Genomic DNA, 18,443 nt, shown 5'->3' with positions numbered 1-18,443 from the left:
ATTTCCTTATCTCTTTTTATCATCTACTCACATCTAACTCATTCCAAAGAGGATTTTGGAGATAACGACCAATACATAGTTAAAGCCATCAAATTGGATGTGATCTGGTGTATGACTAGCCCCTTACAAACTGCAAAGGGAAAAATCAATCGTTACGTTCGACAGCCACTCACATACAGTTTGTGTTTTCCCCCCATGGGGATACAGTCTTCTGTGCATCAGTGATGTAATAGAAAGAACACTAAACAAGGAGTTTGGAAACATGGTCTCTGGTTCCAGCTTCCCCATTAGCAGTGTGACTCTGAGCAACTCATTTAAACCCTCAGAGGCCTCCGATGTGAGACAGCTGAATTATTTGATCTCTGTGATCCCTTCCAGCTTTCAAGGGGGAATTTTCTTTGAGCTCCATTTCATGGGTTATTATCCAGACCCTTGTCCTCTCTCAGTGACCTTCATTTGGCTTCCAAGGTACTAATTAGCACTTCAACTTGAGAAGGAGAGAAAGAAAGGTTAAAAAAAAAAGTATGTGCTCTTTCCCGGATATTATGATAAGAAAATATTAAAAAGGGGAAAACTGATATCACTAAAATTGATGAGGTTTGGGTTTATACAGACGCTCCCTACCCCATAACGTCATAGACAATGTAAATCCAGGTCCCCAACAAGAAAGACCATTTAAAGTAAGTTCATTTAAAGATAAATGAGGAAGTCCATATACTGTGGTTTTCCCATGCATTTCTATAGAAATCACAATGTTTTCAGTATAATAAAAAGAGTGTTCAGCCAACTTCAGAGTTTGATTTTCAAAAAAGAAAACAATCAAACTATCATACAACCAAACACAAAGTTCTCTTTCTAAATGTGATGAATAATCACAATCATAAAATTAAAATGCCTTATGACCAAATGACCCGAAAAGAGAAAGACAATAAAGATACATGGAACAAAATGTTGAGCAAAACTGTTGCGAAATTCCAAGTACAGTCAACACGCTATGTTCAAGCCATGAAAAACTTCATGGTACACTGTGAGTGAGCTTTATTCTGGTTTGGGGACACACTTTTCCAATGGCCTTCAGTGCTCCTTCCCATCTCCTCTGTCTGGAAAATGCTTACAGCCACTGTTTTCAAACTTAAGTGTGTATCAAATCCAATGGAGGGCTTATTAAAACACAAACTGCTGGTCCCTACCCTCAGAGTTTGTGATTCATTACATCTGCGAAGGGCCCAAGAACTAGCATTTCTAACAAGTCCCCAAGTGAGGCCGACACTGCTGGTCCAGTAACCATACTTTAAAAACCGCTGGCCTTACCTACTTCTATTTCAGAAACCCAGCTCAAATCCCAGTCCCTGGGTGAAAGTGGGGTGGAGTGGGGAGGGGTTTTACTTTCCAGTTTTCTTCCCAGAAGACTATAGACAATTCTATCTTACAGCCAGATTACAGCTCTAGTCCTGAATCTGCTCCCATGTCTCTACCCTACCCCGACCCTGGTCCTTCAAAAGTTCCTGGAAAGGAAGGCCCAAATCTTATTCATACTTTTATGTTTCCCAGTAGGTAGAGCAGTGTTTGTCCTCATCAGATACTTAAAAAATGGACCAAATAATAATAATAATATTAAATTAATAAATGGATGAACAAAAGAATGACTATGAGAGCACTTTTACAATCAAAGTGCCATGAAAAAAACATACCGCAGATGAATCTCCTCAAGATCTAGTTAAAATGCAGATTCTGATGCAGAAGGTTTGAGGTGGGGCCTGAGAGTCTGAATTTTAAAAGTTCTAAGTCAGGCTAATACCATTCACAGACCACACTTTAGGTTGCAAGAGATTGTAACAGTAGTTCCCAGCCTTGACTGTACATTAGGACACCTGTGGACCTTTGACAACGTAGTGTCTGGTCTACTTCCCAGACCAATTAAGTCAGAATCTCTGGGTGTGGGTCCCAGGCGTCAGTGTCTTTTCAAAACTCCTCAGTTATTTTAATATACAGCCAGAGCTGAGAACAATTGCTATCTACAGTAATCACATATGATATAGTCACCTTACCTTAAAATCCAAACTCATGTGATCCAAATCATGGGAGTTTTATATTATTTATGATTATATTGATATTACCAAATATATAATTTTGTTCTCTTTAAATCACTTAACATAAAATCATATTGTTATCTGGCAGATATTATCTAAACCCAGCTAGAAAAGAAATTTCTGATGGCTTTTAAAATAAAGTTTTATTTAATGTTTACTTAATGTTTCTCAAACCACCATATTTTAAAAGATCAGTAACTATTTTAGACAATTATAATTATAATATATATTTTTCTTAGAAACAGGGTAATGTACCCCTAAAGAAAGTGCCTTCAACATTCATACATGCCAAATGTCAGATTTCAGGGCATCTGGCCCTGAAATACTGGCTTCCAGAAAGGACCATTGTTTTCACAGTGTGTCTTAAAGAAGCAGAGTCTCTAAGGAGCCCGCGAGCCACAACTAAGGAGCCTACCCGGTGCAACCAAATAAATAAATAAATATTAAAAAAAAAAAAAAAGAAGCAGAGTCAGGCTTTTTTTTTTTTTAATCCATTTTAAGAAAAATTATCAAATAAAAATCCATAGGTATACAGAAGATATATAAGAGAGTGTTCTTTCACACTACAGAAGAAAGATCTTAATACACCCTTTCAACTATTAAGCCACCAGAGCGCCTTAAAAATAGAATCCAATCTGCAAATCAACTTCTACCAACTTTTCATAAACACATCTGTGCCACAATGTAAGGAATGCCTCTATGATTGACTTTGATCTTGGTGTTTAAAAAAGCAGCCCAGATACTACTAAACTTTCCAAAGTTGGGGTGATCTGTTTTTTTTTTTTTTTTTTTAAAGCATCATATGTTCTTCTGTTTTTTTTTTAAACTTTTGGGTTTATTTATTTATTTATGGCTGTGTTGGGTCTTCGTTTGTGTGTGAGGGCTTTCTCTAGTTGCAGCAAGTGGGGGCCACTCTTCATCGCGGTGCGCGGGCCTCTCATTATCGCGGCCTCTCTTGTTGCAGAGCACAAGCTCCAGACGCGCAGGCTCAGTAATTGTGGCTCACGGGCCTAGTTGCTCCGCGGCATGTGGGACCTTCCCAGACCAGGGCTTGAACCCGTGTCCCCTGCATTAGCAGGCAGATTCTCAACCACTGCGCCACCAGGGAAGCCCGGGTGATCTCTTTTGATATTCCTCTAGAAATGGGCTACATAATCCATCCGAGGTCCCTGCCACCCAGGCTCCAAGCAGCAAGTTCAGAGTCTTTCCTGGCTAGGATGTGTGTTAAACTGTCATACACAGTACTAGGTAGAGATACTTGGCAGTGCTGCAGATTCTAGTGTTCTGTACCTGATTCTCAGGATAAGAAAGAGAAGCTCAATTATGCATATGGGCAAACCAAAGCTGAGTTCAGGGAATTAGGCCTCTTCCAGGCCTCTTATACTTTAAGAATAAAACATTAGAATGAAAAGACTTTAAACACTTATAGTTGAAGCTCTTTATTAGGTACAACTCTTATGATGTTCCTTTTCTGATAATCTTAAATATCCAGTCAATTGTAATCATCAAAGACATATTTGAAACAGCATGACTTGCATATAAGTATGAGTAAGCATGGAGCCAAGTTCAATAAATTGTGCTGTTATAAAACAACCACCTGACAGAAAGGAGGCATGCCAGAAATAAGCCAAAAGCTGTCTACACATAAATTTCCTCCTGTACTGAAATTCTTATTCTTGTGGCTGAATTCAAAACAAAAAGGTGCTTTGAACACATTAAGGAAAAGCATTATGAAATCTCAGATCTGACTTTTATTTTCTTCCAATTAATTCAATGCCTTAAAATCCAATTTCCAGTTTTATTTATTTTTTGAAACTCTTCTAAGATCATCAATGGCATCTCACTAAAAAGAGAAAAGGTGCCAGAAATCTGAAGAATACTTTTTTTTCATTCCTGATTTTCAACAAAGGGCAGAATATGAGTTTTATAAAACCAAAGAGGTAAGGAAAGCCCACCACTGATTCTAGAAAAAAATTCTAGAATCAATTATTTTAAAGATATTAAGATAGCATAGGGAACTATATTCAGTAACCTATGATAAATTATAATGGAAAAGAATATGAAAAAGAATGTATATATATGTATAACTGAATAACTGCTGTACAGCAGAAATTAACACGTTGTAAATGAACTACGATACTTTTTTTTTTTTTGGCTGCGTTGTGTCTTCGTTGCTGTGCACGGGTTTTCTCTAGTTGTGGCGAGCATGGGCTACTCTTTGTTGTGGTGCGCGAGCTTCTCATTGCGGTGGCTTCTCTTGTTGCGGAGCATGGGCTCTAGAGTGCAGGCTCAGTAGTTGTGGTGCACAAGCTTAGTTTCTCTGCGGCATGGGGTATCTTCCCGGACCAGGGCTCAAACCCATGTCCCCTGCATTGGCAGGCAGATTCTTAACCACTGTGCCACCAGGGAAGTCCTCAGTAAAATTTTTAAAAAATATTAAACACTTGAAGTTGTGATCACTAGGAACTACCCTGAATTCAAGAACACTCATGACAATTTTTTTTTTCCTAAGATTAGTGGTGTGGTAGGAATCACAGACCTGCTATAGATATTATAAATCTACATTTCAGCAATCATGATACCCTTTTGAACAAGATGGATAAATCTGAACCGCTTTAAAGCATAAGTAGAGCCAAACCCAAAGAATGCTGAGTTATGAATCAAAGTCACTCCAGAGAGAAGTTTCCAAAAGAATTCAGTAGAGCTTTATCCTTGTTGCTAAACTAGTTCATGCTTTTATTGGCAACTTGAATGAGGGTATCTGTGGCCCAATGATCAAATTTTCGGGCAACTTGAAGATGGAAAAGACCAATAATGGTAAATGACTGAATAGATCACAAAAAGATTATAACTGCCTGCTGCAACTGGCCAAACCTAATTCGATTAAATTTAACAGGGTAAACATAAAGTTCCTTGATCCAGTTCATCTACTACCTCCAGAACCAGAACGGGAAAGCATGTATTTCTCAGGGCCGATGGATGGGGGAAAACGCCAGGAGGTTGCTCAGCACAGAGCCTGCCACATAGTTAAGTCTCCCAAAATGCTAATTATTATTATCATCCTGATTACTCATTATTAGTTACTTTAGTTCATGAGGCTCTGCCAAGAAAATAAATCTGTCTTTTAAAACAAGTTTCAGACAATTGAAAAACAGAGTCACACCCTTCATTCTGTGCCATGTTTCCACTCTGGTGAATGTACGAATGGATGACCTCTTGCCTCACTTCATGTATTGGGGGAGAAGAGAGGTGCCAATCATGTACTTTGTATCTGTATTAATATGTTAATAATTTGGCCTCCCACAAGCCCTTTACTTGGACTTTCCTGAACTGCCTGCCATATAGTTTTTCCTAAGCAAATCTGAGAAACATTTATAAACGTAATAGCTACCATTTATTCAGTGTTTCCTGTGTGCCTATCACTCAGCAAGGTATCCATTGGTAGATTATCTCTAAACCTCGCCAAAACCCAATGGGGTAGGTATTATTCCATTTTATGCACAAGGAAACTGCAACTCAGAGGATCATAGAGACTTGTGTGTGTTCAAAGAATCAGTGGTCAAGTCCCTCAGTCACCATCTCTCTCCTCCTTGAGGCCACATAATTGTCCTCAAATATTTTAGCCATCCTGCAATCGTAGCCCCCCCTCCAAGCCCCAAACCACCAAATCCCCGGGCCATTCCTAACCTTAGTAGAATACTTGCACACGTGCATTTCACACTCAGCGCGGAGCAGTCACAGCTTCACCTGGTCACTGAGGATCAGCCAATCACAGTTGTGGGAAGGCATCCACAATTCTGAAAGAATTCTTCATTAAAGTCCCAATTCTCATCTCTCTGGACTCACAGAGGCCATTCCTTATTGAGAGTGACCCCCCTTCACCATGGTCACACTAGGACTTGAGAACTAAGGCCCTCCCCTCCTGCAGCTTCTCTCTTCCAAAACTTAAATGACCCCATAAGGGAGAATACACTTCCGGCTAAAAGCTGCCTTTGAGCCCCCAAGCCACCTCATTGTAAGAACAACACCCTTAAGGGGTTGATTTAATTGAGTTATATAGTAAGTGTCATGATAACGTTACCGAGTCCAAGCTCACTCTGCTCCCGCAGGACAGACCAATAAATCAGGAGACGAGGTGCTGAGGCAAGGAATACGACTTTATTCCGAAAGTCGGCAGACCAAGAAGATGACAGACTAGTGTCTCCAAAAAACCATCTTATCGGGGTTTGGATGCCAGTTTCTTTTATAGAACAGAGAGGGGGAGGAGATGAGGAAGTAAAGTAAAAAGGCCATAAGTTTTGCAAATATCCCCTGGAATGGCCAGCCTCAGGGAGATGTCTTCATTTCTTCTTTCTTGCAGCCATCCACAGGTGAACAAGGTCAGGGTGCTTCCCTGAACAAAGGCACTTTGGTTTAACATTCAGGCAGAGGGCGGTGTTCCCCAAGGCAGGTCACTGTGTATAGACAGTATCTTTTTAGTGAACAAAAGCAAAGGAAAGCAAAGGTTAAAGTGAAAGAAAGAGATCCAACATGTAGTCAGATTTGGCTCTTCCCTGTTACAATAATATGTAGTGGAAGATCCATTTTCAGCAGGTGATTCCATTTAGGAAGTAATTAAAGAAGATGTTAAGGACCTCTCCATCACTGCAGTGTCACAAATTGCTTATCCATCTCACGGGGACATCTGTGACGCAGGGACATCTCACGTGAGAAACCAGAGGTAAAGCAGGCAGGATTCCAGGCTGATAAATCAAAGTCAGAATCCCAAGTGTCCAGCATTCTGGGTTCACCTTTTCTTTAACATCTAAATGCGCTGGCTAAAACCCTCATTCTAAATACTACACAATCCAGAATTGTAACAGGGAAGAGCCAATTTCGACTCCATGTTGGATCTGTTTCTATGACTTTAACCTTTGCTTTTCATTGCTTTTGTTATTATAATCATACATAATGGCCTGCCTCAGGGAACCCTGTCCCTCTGCCTGAATGTTAAACTAAAGTGCCTTTGTTCAGCTCACAGTTAGACAATCTGACCCTGCCCACCTGTGAATGGCTGCAGAAAAGAAGAAATTAACTCGTCCCCTCCCGATGCTGGCCATTCCAGGAGATGTTTTGCAAGACTGATGGCCCTTTTTACCTTACTTCCTCACCACCTCTCCCTCCCTATTCTGCCTTTTTACTTTACTCCCTCTTTGACGGTATAAAAGAAACTGGCATCCAGACCCCGATACGTTGGTTTTTTGGGGACCCTAGTCCACCATCTTAGTCTGCCGGCTTTCCGAATAAAGTCGTATTCCTTGCCTCAGCACTTCATCCCCCCATTTATTGGCCTGCTGTGCAACGAGCAGAGTGAGGTTGGACTCGGTAACAGAATCTCTGGTGGGATTTTCATTCATTCCAACATTTTTTTATTGAGTGACTATTGTGTGTCGAGCTCTATTCTAGACACTAGAGATAAAGCAAGAAAAACACAGATTAAAAAAAAAGTCCTGTCCTCATGGAGCTTACATTCTTTGTGTGTGCTGGGAGTAGGGAAGTTGGGGATGGGGTGGGCTTATCTGGTGAGTCCATTCTGAAGCCTGTAGCCCCCTGTATCCTGGTAGCTGCTGCCATCTCTCTCTGCCGTGATGGGCAATACCACCCCCACTTTCTTCACTCCCCACAGAGTACCACTAATACAAGCTGGTGTATAATAGGTTTTTGTAGGGGGTGAAGGGTAAAAGAAGATGATTGCATTAGTGAAACGTAAGAAACAACTTAAAATGGAATATTAAATATTGCTGATCTAAAAAGCCACTACCCATTCTCCCTGGTGGGCTGTTTCTTGCTGGCCATATTCTCCCTCAGGCTCTGGCTTATTGCCGTCTTCTCCCACCTCTCTCCCAAGATCCTTTTCCCAGCCCCTGGTTCTCCTAGATGCCAGCCTCTGACCCTCAATTTCCTTTTACTTTTCTCATGCAAAGCAATTCACCCACAGCTTCTGGACTATGCCCTGGGGTGAGGTGGATGGAGAGAGAGGGGCTTCACCTTTCCCATCCAAAAAGTCAGCCAAGATATTTTTTAAAACAAAGAGCCATCTTTCCCGTTTTGAATCATGCCACCCCCATACTATGTGAAGGCAGCTGCAGTCTGTTCTAGTTTCAATAGAATTTTTTTTTCTCATTGCCGTCAGCCAGCAATTGTGGGAAAACAGTATGCAGAATGAATTGCTAAAGACTACCAGTAAAGTGGAATTTTAAGCACTCTCATTAACAAAGCCTTTGGAAAATGTCATTAAAGATTCCAAACAAGTAAGCAATCAATCCCAGAAAACTCAATATAGAACAAGTAGAAAGTGAGAGCCTTTCAAAAAAAATAAAGCTGGATCACTACCTCACGTATTACATTAAAATGACTTTCAAATATATCAAAGATTCAAACAGAAAAAAGGGTCCACAAAAATAATAGAACATGACTGACATTTCAAAAAACAATATTTTGGGAGTAGAAAAGACTTTGTAAGTATGATATTGAATCTAGAAAAAAAAAAAGAAAAAAGTTAGCAATCTGACTGAATATAAATATTAAACTTCCACAAAGCAAAATTACCATAAATCAAGTCCAAAAAAAGTGTGAGAAAACGTTTAATACAAAAAACAGATTAGAGAATAAATTCCTCAATAGACAAAGAACTCAAATGTCATCGAAATGAACAACAGAAATTTTAAAGGTAGGCAAAGGATATGAACAAACAGCAACACACACACACGGTCACTAAAAATATGAAAGTATGTTCAACTTTGCTCCTACTTAAATAAATAAACATTTTGAAAAGGATATTGTTTTCCACCTAGCAGATTGGCAAATACATCAAAATTTACAATACCAAGTGGTGGTAACAATAAGAGGAAACACTCATTTTCATATATGTTGATGTGTAATGTAAATTGGCGCAAACTTTTTGATAGATACTTAGGTAATATCTGATTCAAATTCTACCTTGGGAATTTTTCCTCAGATGTATGTAAAATGATGTTTTGGTGCAGCGTTGTTTATCATGACAACACAACTATAGCAATGTAAATGCCCATCATAGGAGTGGTTATTTCAATTATAGTGCATTCATACAATAAAATACTGTGCCACCATATTAAAGAATGAAGATAGTTATATCATAGACATATTATTATGGAAAGAAATAGTAATACCATTTGTATAAAGATGTATACATAGCACTTTTGAATCTCAATTCAAAAATTGAAGAGTACCCAAAAAGTGTAACTTTTATTTCTTTTGAGCTATATATAATGTCTATATTGAATTCCTATTCAACCAAATGGCAAAAACCTAATCGTAACCGATTTGATGTCCCACTTTCCTGAGGGTTGTTGTTGTTGTTTTTAGCTCTGCAAAGGGTTACTTTTAAGTTCTGGGGGAGCTTACAGCTTGGCAAGACCTTCAACAGACAAAGACATCTGTTCCCTTGAATGGTCATCTATCCACATTGGCTTCCACGAGTCATCTTTTTTCCATCTGGTCTACCATGATCAGTTCACCAAGGACTAATATTTAACTGGTACCCACCCGTAAAGGTAGTACAATGTTTTAACCAATTTTTAAAATATTGAAAAACTTCTAATTGGTAAACAGACACTGCTTTAAGCACTGTCCTTCGCCCACTAGACCTGGCCACCTTCCCTCTCCTCTACCCAAGGAGCCTTCCTTACCTCCTTCACAATCCAACAGCTAAAGGGTTATTGTCAGGCACAGCCAGAGCTTCCAGGAGCCTGCTCTAGGGACACAGCCAGTATGTCTTCAGACTGGCAAGTATGCTATGCCTGCTGCTAAATATTGTCAAATGCTGACTCCCTCAAAACACTGCCGAAATAGTCTGTTCATAAAGCAAAGCTGAGTTTATTGCTTACTGTAGTAAAAGGAAAGCACTACACTGACAGAGTCTTAGTTGTATTTTGAAGTGGAAAGGCAAAGTTGGAATGTTTATGAGGTTTGGGGTTTTGGTTTAAGGCAAGTCTTCAAATAAGGGGATGGTTTAATTAATATTGGGGAAGGATGATGATATAATAGTTTAGGATTGGTGTATACAGCAAGGTAAGGGGTTTTTTTTAAGTTTTATTTTTATTTATTTATTTTATTTGTGTATTATTTTTGATTGCGCTGGGTCTTCGTTGCTGCGTGCGGACTTTCTCTAGTTGCAGCGAGTGGGGGCTACTCTTCGTTGCGGTGCACGGGCTTCTTATTGCAGTAGCTTCTCTTGTTGCGGAGCACAGGCTCTAGGCGTGCGGGCTTCAGTAGTTGTGGCATGTGGGCTCTCAGTAGTTGTGGCTCGTGGGCTCTAGAGCACAGGTTCAATAGTTGTGGCACACGGGCTTAGTTGCTCCATGGCATGTGGGATCTTCCCGGACCAGGACTCGAACCCGTATCCCCTGCATTGGCAGGTGGATTCTTAACCACTGTGCCACCAGGGAAGCCCAAGGTAAGGGTTCTGAGGCAAGAGTTTTAAAGAGTCTTGGAGAATAAATCATCATTTGATGTTATGTATTAAACACTTAGATGTTTATTTAAATGGGTTTTTAGGGAAGTTCTTAAAATGGGAAATACAGGTATTTGCAGTTTTTATCTTCTTGGTTAAGAGTTTCCTGAAATAATAAATATAGATGAAGACAATTAAATAGTTAAGTTACATTAATGTAGAAGACATACTGTTTATACACAGATAGTTTCATTTCTCATTGTTATGGTCATTCATAAACCTGAGCTGAAGGGTAGGCCCTTAACATCTGGGAGTATGATCAACCCAGATGTTCACTACTCCGAGGTGTCATGACTGAGTATCATGTTTCTTAAGGTTTCTTTTCAACCTCCTTAAGTGTAAAGTTTTTCTATTTGTTCTTTGGATGGTCATTTGTTGGATCATTTGATGGATCAGTGACTACACAATGGGACTTCGACTAAGAATACCACTCATCTGAACACCACAGCACAAACAAATACTAAGAGAAGGATTTATGATCAGAGTTTGTAGTCCACTTTTCAGCCAGGATCCAATATTACCCAAATTAAACTAAGAAAAAAGATCTCATCTCCAATATGAAGAGTCTATAGAACCAGGTATGGAATATTAGCCAAATTGCCTAATTTCATAATGTCTTTGTTTGCTTCCTAGAGCTTTTTAACAATATTAAAGATCCCAAAGAGGTCTGCAGGAATATAAATACAACAATACAACATTTTTTCCAAAACCAGCAGAAGATACCATTCAAGAGGCCAATATTGTATCTAAAATGCTCTATTCTGAACCAATGCCTGTCCAATTTCATGAACCTCTTGGATGAGATCTATAGCCTTGGTAGACCTCTGGGCCACAAGATTTCCCTACTTTCTATACTTCTTATGAAATATGAAGGGAAGATGCTGAAAGAGAGAAGAAATCAGTCCAGAATTCCCCTTGGGCAGTTAGAGTTTCAATTCTCCAATCAAAACCAAAGTTTTCTCCTTGATTTACATTATCTAATAACGTCTTGTTCTGAGAGGGAAACGAATAGGCCAAAATGGGCTCTGTGTGAGGACAGGAACTATCAGTTTACCAACATAACAAGTTCCCATTTAGTTTGCAAGGAGTGTCTAGTAGCCCTTTCTATACTAATCCAATACCAGTCTTAAAGGGTCCCCTTAGATCTGTTTTTAGTCAAGATACCCCCTAAGGCATTGTCACATAGTGTTGTAATATTTTGGCTCCATGAATCAAGAATGATCCAGGGCCAGGCAATGAAATTTGCAAGTAGCAAGATCATTAGCAAAGGGACATCCCTGGTGGCACAGTGGTCAAGAGTCTGCCTGCCAATGCAGAGGACACAGGTTCAATCCCTGGTCCAGGAAGATCCCACATGCTGCAGAGCAACTAAGCCCGTGCACCACAACTACTGAGCCTGCGCGCCACAACTACTGATGCCCGCACGCCCTAGAGCCCGTGTGCCACAACTACTGAGCCCACATGCTCTAGGGCCCGCGTGCCACAACTACTGAGCCCACATGCTGCAACTACTGAAGACTGCGTGCCTAGAGCCCGTGCTCCGCAACAAGAGAAGCCACCGCAATGAGAAGCCCGTGCACCGCAACAAAGAGTAGCCCCCGCTCTCCACAACTAGAGAAAGCCCACGCACAGCAACAAAGACCCAACACGCCAAAAATAAATAAATAAATAAATAAATTTTTTTTTAAAAAATTGAGGCTTTATAGGGAACATAGATAAAGGTAGCCTTATATCAGCAAAAGAGGCAATAAGATAGCTATAAAAACAAAAATCAAAAGAATACAGGTTAAAACATGACAATATATGGTCTTGTTCAGTGGATCTTGGGTAGAAGCTGTCTATGTCTCATGTAGTCTTCTGTTTTATCTGGAAGTCTTGGATGAATGGTGTCTCTTTCCAAAGACTTTCTACTTTGGAGGGTTCTTAAGAATCTTCAGTTTGAGTTCTCCTGCAGTGACTTTATTGCAGTGATTCAAGGATGGTTTATGCCTCTTTAATTAAGAGGCATGAATCCAAGGAACAATGCTTTGGAATATCACTACCATTCTAGTTAGCTAATAGGGTCTTTTCCACCAGGGTTCAAGAGCTGTCTTTCTGTTATATTTCTTCCAAAGGCCAGATCTTCAAGTTTTAGGTCATAAAAGGAATATTTAGATGTTTAGGAAAGGCTACTCATAGTTGCTGATAAGACTGTGTGTACTATATGAATTCCCTGCATGTCTACTTGGTCATGTCTATTTGCGATAAGATGGACTCTAAAATTGGGGGAAATATTCCTAGATGCATGGCTGGCCTGTTAGTAATCCATGAGAAGAGAGTCAGTGAAATTCAGAAGAAAAACTGAGTTCATTGTCATTAAAGTCAATAGCAATGTCTTAGGACATAAAAATACAGGAGTCTCTAAGACCTTTGCTAATAGAGTTTTGGAATTCGATTTGTATTTTCTGCCACTCCTGAAGATTGTACATAACATAGAACAGTGAAGTTTCTGTTTAAGTTGCAGGCTTTGCAACGTTCTTAAATAATAGTCTCAGGAAGGGGAATGAGATTAGAGACATAGGTTGGAATTCCCCAGGTCAGAAACAAAATCAAATAAGTTTGTTTGCTATTGTTGGAGCCATAGCTCTCTGACAAGGAAAAGATTCAATCCACCCTGAGAATAAGCAAACAGGAGTTTGCCTCTGTCTAGAATGTAGAAAGCTGGAAAGAGTTTCACTCCCATCCTAACAACAAGAAAATGCCAGATAATGATATTTCTTAAACCCATTCAAGACCTGAGGTCATAATGCAACCAAAAAGACTGAAACCCAAAAAAAGACATACCCTTCCAGGAAGAGATGGGACATGAGCACTGACTCACGTATGGCAGAGTACTGGGGGGAAAAAAAGACACTAGGTGCCATAGATGCCTGTAGGAAGAATCCAGCTAATATTTATAATGAACACTAAAGTTGGAGTGTGGACTACCATGAGAGGATAAAGCCGTAAGAGCAGTAGACACAAATGGAGTTCACACATACTCACAGGATCTTCTCCATGAACCTCCACCAGCTGCTGACAAGAATGATTGAAGCAGAGCAGGAAACTGGCAAATCCTCCTTCAGTGAGGCATGAATGAAGAGAAGTGGCCACCACTATGCAAACCCTTGGGACTTCCCTGGTGGTCCAGTGGTTAAGACTCTGAGCTTCTACTGCAGGGAGTGAGGGTTTGATCCCTGCTGGGGGAACTAAGATTCCACATGCTGTGTGGTGTGGACAAAAAAAAAAAGTGCAAACCTTATCCAGTCCCTATTCCCCTATGGATGAAGAGACTTAAGATATTGGAAGAGCAGAGAGAATCCTGTAATATCCAGGGCACTGGTGATGACCCATTGCAACTGGGGAAAATGTAAAGGAAAAAACCCTCTACTGCTGAGAGTGGAGCAAGAAACAGTCCTGTGCCCAGATCACTAAAGATCTCCTAGGATTAACAGAAGAGCAGAAACTCTCTCCTATACAATATCCACCAAGGTCTGGCGGCAGCCATCAGGTGAGCCGAGGTGGGCGCTTACAAGTACATACAGGAGCTACGGAGGAAGAAGCAGTCAGACATGATGTGCTTTCTGCTCAGGGTGCGTGCTGGCAGTTACTGCCAGCTCTCTGCACTGCACCAGGCCCCCCTGCTGCCCCCCACACCGGGCCCAAAGAGTCACGCAGGCTGGGGTACAAGGCCAAGCAAGGTTATGTCATATACTGGATTCGCGTGTGCTGCAGTGGCCGCAAACGCCCAGTTCCTAAGGGTGCCACCTACGGCACGCCTGTCCACCATGGTGTCAACCAGCTGAAGTTTGCTCGAAGCCTTCAGTCTGCTGCTGAGGAGTGAGCTGGACGCCACTGTAGGGCCCTAAGGGTCCTGAATTCTTACTGGGTTGGTGAAGATTTTACGTGCAAATTCTTTGAGGTTATCCTCATTGATCCATTCCATAAAGCTATCAGAAGAAACCCTGACACCCAGTGGATCACCAAACCAGTCCACAAGCACAGGGAGTTGCGGGGACTGACATGCGCAAGCAGAAAGAACCGCAGGTTCCACCACACTATCCGTGGTTCTCGCTGCACAGCTTGGAGAAGAAGCAATACTCTCCAGCTCCACCGCTATCACTAATACAAGTAATGTTTGTAAAATTCTTACCTAATAAACAGTTTAGGACATTCATGTCTACTTAAAAGTGTTTTTTGGTCTTTTTTTTTTTTTTTTTTTTTTGGCTGTGTTGGGTTTTCGTTTCTGTGCAAGGGCTTTCTCTAGCTGCGGCAAGCAGGGGCCACTCTTCATCGCGGTGCACGGGCCTCTCACCATCGCGGCCTCTCTTGTTGCGGAGCACAGGCTCCAGTCGCGCAGGCTCAGCAATTGTGGCTCACGGGCCTAGCCACTCCGCGGCACATGGGATCCTCCCAGACCAGGGCTCGAACCCATGTCCCCCGCACTAGCAGGCAGACTCCCAACCACTGCGCCACCAGGGAAGCCCCTAAAAGTGTTTTTTAACTTGTCTGTTTAACTAGTTGTCTGCAGATTGACTCATTGAATGCACTGTCAAATTATGAAAGTTAAAGTGCAATCATGTTTGAAGACTTTAAGTGATGGTATATCTTGTTTCTAATAAGGGAAATGCCTGTGTTTTTGCTTTATTAGGGAGTTGATGTGTCCGTGTTTAAAATGCTGTTTGGTACAATAGGTGTCAAATAAATTCTGTAAAACAGGAGTGCAGAAACTAGTCACGTAGGTTTGTTGGTGCATGTGATGAAACCTACAGCTTTACTGGGTGATGCAATGCTCTGCTGGTTTACTCTGAAGTGGCTGTTTTATGGAGTTTGGCAAGGACAAACTTTTTAAATTGGATTTTCCTTGGAATTGTGAAGGATGTCCTGATCCATTATCATGATCATATGCAGAAAAATAATGTAAGTTGACTAGGGCCCACATTTTTAGACTTAATCTAATATTCCATTTGTGTAACTGTTGCTTCTGAAAGGTGAAAAGTAATGCCACCATTTTTAAGAGAATTGAATAAACCTGTTGCAAGAGGGTTCTCTTACAAACGAAACAGATCGTAGTCAACCTAAATTAAATTGCCTTAGCCTCAATGGTACCTCTGAAATTCACGTAAAAGGTGAGAGCTCCTGGTTCAATCCCATGACTCTAGGATCTGTAGAATACTTAACTTCATGCAAAATAGTCATGGTATTTACACTGGTGTATCTTGAAACTAATGGAAATTGAACAGTAGATAAATGAGAAGGGAGTTATTAGCCCTAAGGTTTGTAAGCTAGTGATGCTAGGATTGGGAAATTGGTGTTCAACAGATACCTTTCAAGTGTGGGATGATAGAAAAAGCTTGGATCAAAATTTTAAATGTTTTATCTGTAGTATTAGTTTGTGACCATTATGAAATCTCTAAGCCACCTTAGGGGGGAAAATAGGGTTGGTTTTATTTAAAAGTAACATTGCTAAGTCTAATCAGTGTTATCTTGGGTCAAGCCACTTTATCCATTCCCATAAGGCTACTGAGAAAAGTCATGTAGTTGGTGTCAATACAAGTTCAATTGGTTTCCAAAAAAAAAAAAAATCCACCAAATACAAGGCAGAGTTTGATGGCCAAAGGAGATTGAGCAGGATCATTGAGAAAGCTCTACCCCAAAAGACCTAGATACACTGCCTAAGATTGAGACTGGACAAGAAAATAGAGAATCCCCTCTGTCCTCTACCACCAGGCTATTACGCACCAAGTAATAAGCTACAGCAGCCTAGCCCTTGGGGAGAGGTAAGAGCATGGAGAGAGATCACCTCTGTGGCAGTGGCACACAGGGAAAACTGAGGTAGAAAAGCTGAGGGTAGAATTGAAACATTAAGAGAAATCCATTAATACTAAGCCCTTCCTCTAAGCACAAGGTAATGCTAAAGGAAGTTGAAGTTTGTAGTGTGCTTTGAAGGTAACCACAAAGCAATAACAAAACCCAAACTCAACTCAAATCCTGACTATATTGACTCAGTCCCCTGTGCAAACAGCCTAGAATGAGAAGTGTGCCTATTTCCTGGCCTAAGTACTATTTACCTTAGTCTCTACTATATTACACAAGAAGTACATCTTTCAACAACAAAAAAATATGAAACACAAAGACTCAAATGAAAGGAACCCACTGTGTAGAGACAAAGGAATCAACAGAACAGACACAGAGATGAGACAGATGTTAGAATTACCAGAGGGGGCATTTAAAATAACTATGATTTATATCTTAAAGGCTCTAGTGGAACATTTGTGAGGTTTCAGCAAAGTGATAGAAACTCTAAGAAATAAAAACTATTAGAAATAAATTTTAAAGTCTATTTAGAATATAGATAGCAGAAACACAGACGAAGGATAGGCTCCTAAATAGACTCAACATAGTTGAGGAAAGAATCAATGAACTTGAAAATAGACCAATAGAAATTAGCTAAATGGTTTCATTATTCTTGGAGTGACGGCGCCCTCGGCCACTTCTCTGCACTATGTCAGGTGGCCTCCTGAAGGCACTGCGCAGCAACTCCTACGTCAAGCTGAGCCAGTACTGGGACCAGCACTTCTGGCGTGACAATGAAGAACAGGAAAACTTACTGAAGAAAAGCTGTACATTGTATGTTGGAAATCTTTCCTTCTATACAACTGAAGAACAAATCTATGAACTCTAGTGGTGACATAAAGAAAATCATCATGGGCCTGGATAAAATGAAGAAAACAGCATATGGGTTCTGCTTTGTGGAATACTATTCAAGAGCAGATGCAGAAAATGCCGTGCAGTACATAAATGGAACGCGTCTGGATGAACGGATCATTCGGACAGCCTGGGACGCAGGCTTTAAGGAGGGCAGGCAGTATGGCCGTGGCCATTCTAGGGGCCAGATATGAGATGAGTATCGTCAGGACTATGATGCTGGGAGAGGAGGCTGTGGAAAACTGGCCCAAATCTGTGAGTGGTGAGAGCCCCATCATGAAAAACTCACTCCTTTGGCCTGTTGAATTTGACGTGTGTTACCAAAGGTCTGCAAACCTTCCCATTTTTACCAAGCTTTAATCTATGTCTCCACTGAGCTGGAAGCCTCTTCATGGTTTTCCTCTTAAAAATTATTAAAGGACAGAATCCAAAAGAATGCCTTTAATTCTATAGTCTTAGCATCTTGGTCGTGTGTCAGATTACCAGAATAATTTACCAGGTCAAAAATTGTGTTCCGGGCTTCCCTGGTGGCGCAGTGGTTGAGAATCTGCCTGCCAATGCAGGAGACACGGGTTCGAGCCCTGGTCTGGGAAGATCCCACATGCTGCGGAGCAACTAGGCCCGTGAGCCACAATTACTGAGCCTGCGCGTCTGGAGCCTGTGCTCTGCAACAAGAGAAGCCGCGACAGTGAAAGGCCCGCACACGGCGATGAAGAGTGGCCCCCACTTGCCGCAACAAGAGAAAGCCCTCGCACAGAAACGAAGACCCAATGCAGCCATAAATAAATAAATAAATAAAAATTAAAAAAAAAAAATTGTGTTCCTTAGCAACAGACTTGATGTATAATATTGACCTATCAGCCAAAAACACACTTCTTTTAGGAAGATTGGAAAAAAAAAATTTAAGTGTTTAGCATGTTTACATCTAAGTAGGTCTACCTTGGAGCCTGGAATTACTATTTTTAAAATTTTAAGTTTGCATGAGATAAAGTTTAATAAGTGGAGTTTTGCTATGTAATGTAGCTTTGCTCTAAATTAGGAATAGATGTTTGATAACTGAATTTTTTTCTATGTTGAATTTTAATCTCGAAAGGAAA

General features: G+C 40.7%; 2 pseudogenes; both read left to right on the top strand.

The window, feature by feature from the left end:
* The first annotated feature begins 262 nt into the window (after window positions 1–262).
* LOC132360159 (large ribosomal subunit protein eL15-like) lies at window positions 263–14,764 on the top strand (annotated as a pseudogene).
* Window positions 14,765–17,143: 2,379 nt separating this feature from the next.
* LOC132360158 (nuclear cap-binding protein subunit 2-like) lies at window positions 17,144–17,612 on the top strand (annotated as a pseudogene).
* The last annotated feature ends 831 nt before the right edge of the window (window positions 17,613–18,443 follow it).

This window comes from Balaenoptera ricei, chromosome 2, assembly GCF_028023285.1.
Source record: "Balaenoptera ricei isolate mBalRic1 chromosome 2, mBalRic1.hap2, whole genome shotgun sequence".
In the NCBI taxonomy this organism is placed as follows: Eukaryota; Metazoa; Chordata; class Mammalia; order Artiodactyla; family Balaenopteridae; genus Balaenoptera; species Balaenoptera ricei.
Note: the sequence above shows the minus strand (reverse complement) of the source record. Positions and strands in the feature narration are given on the sequence as shown.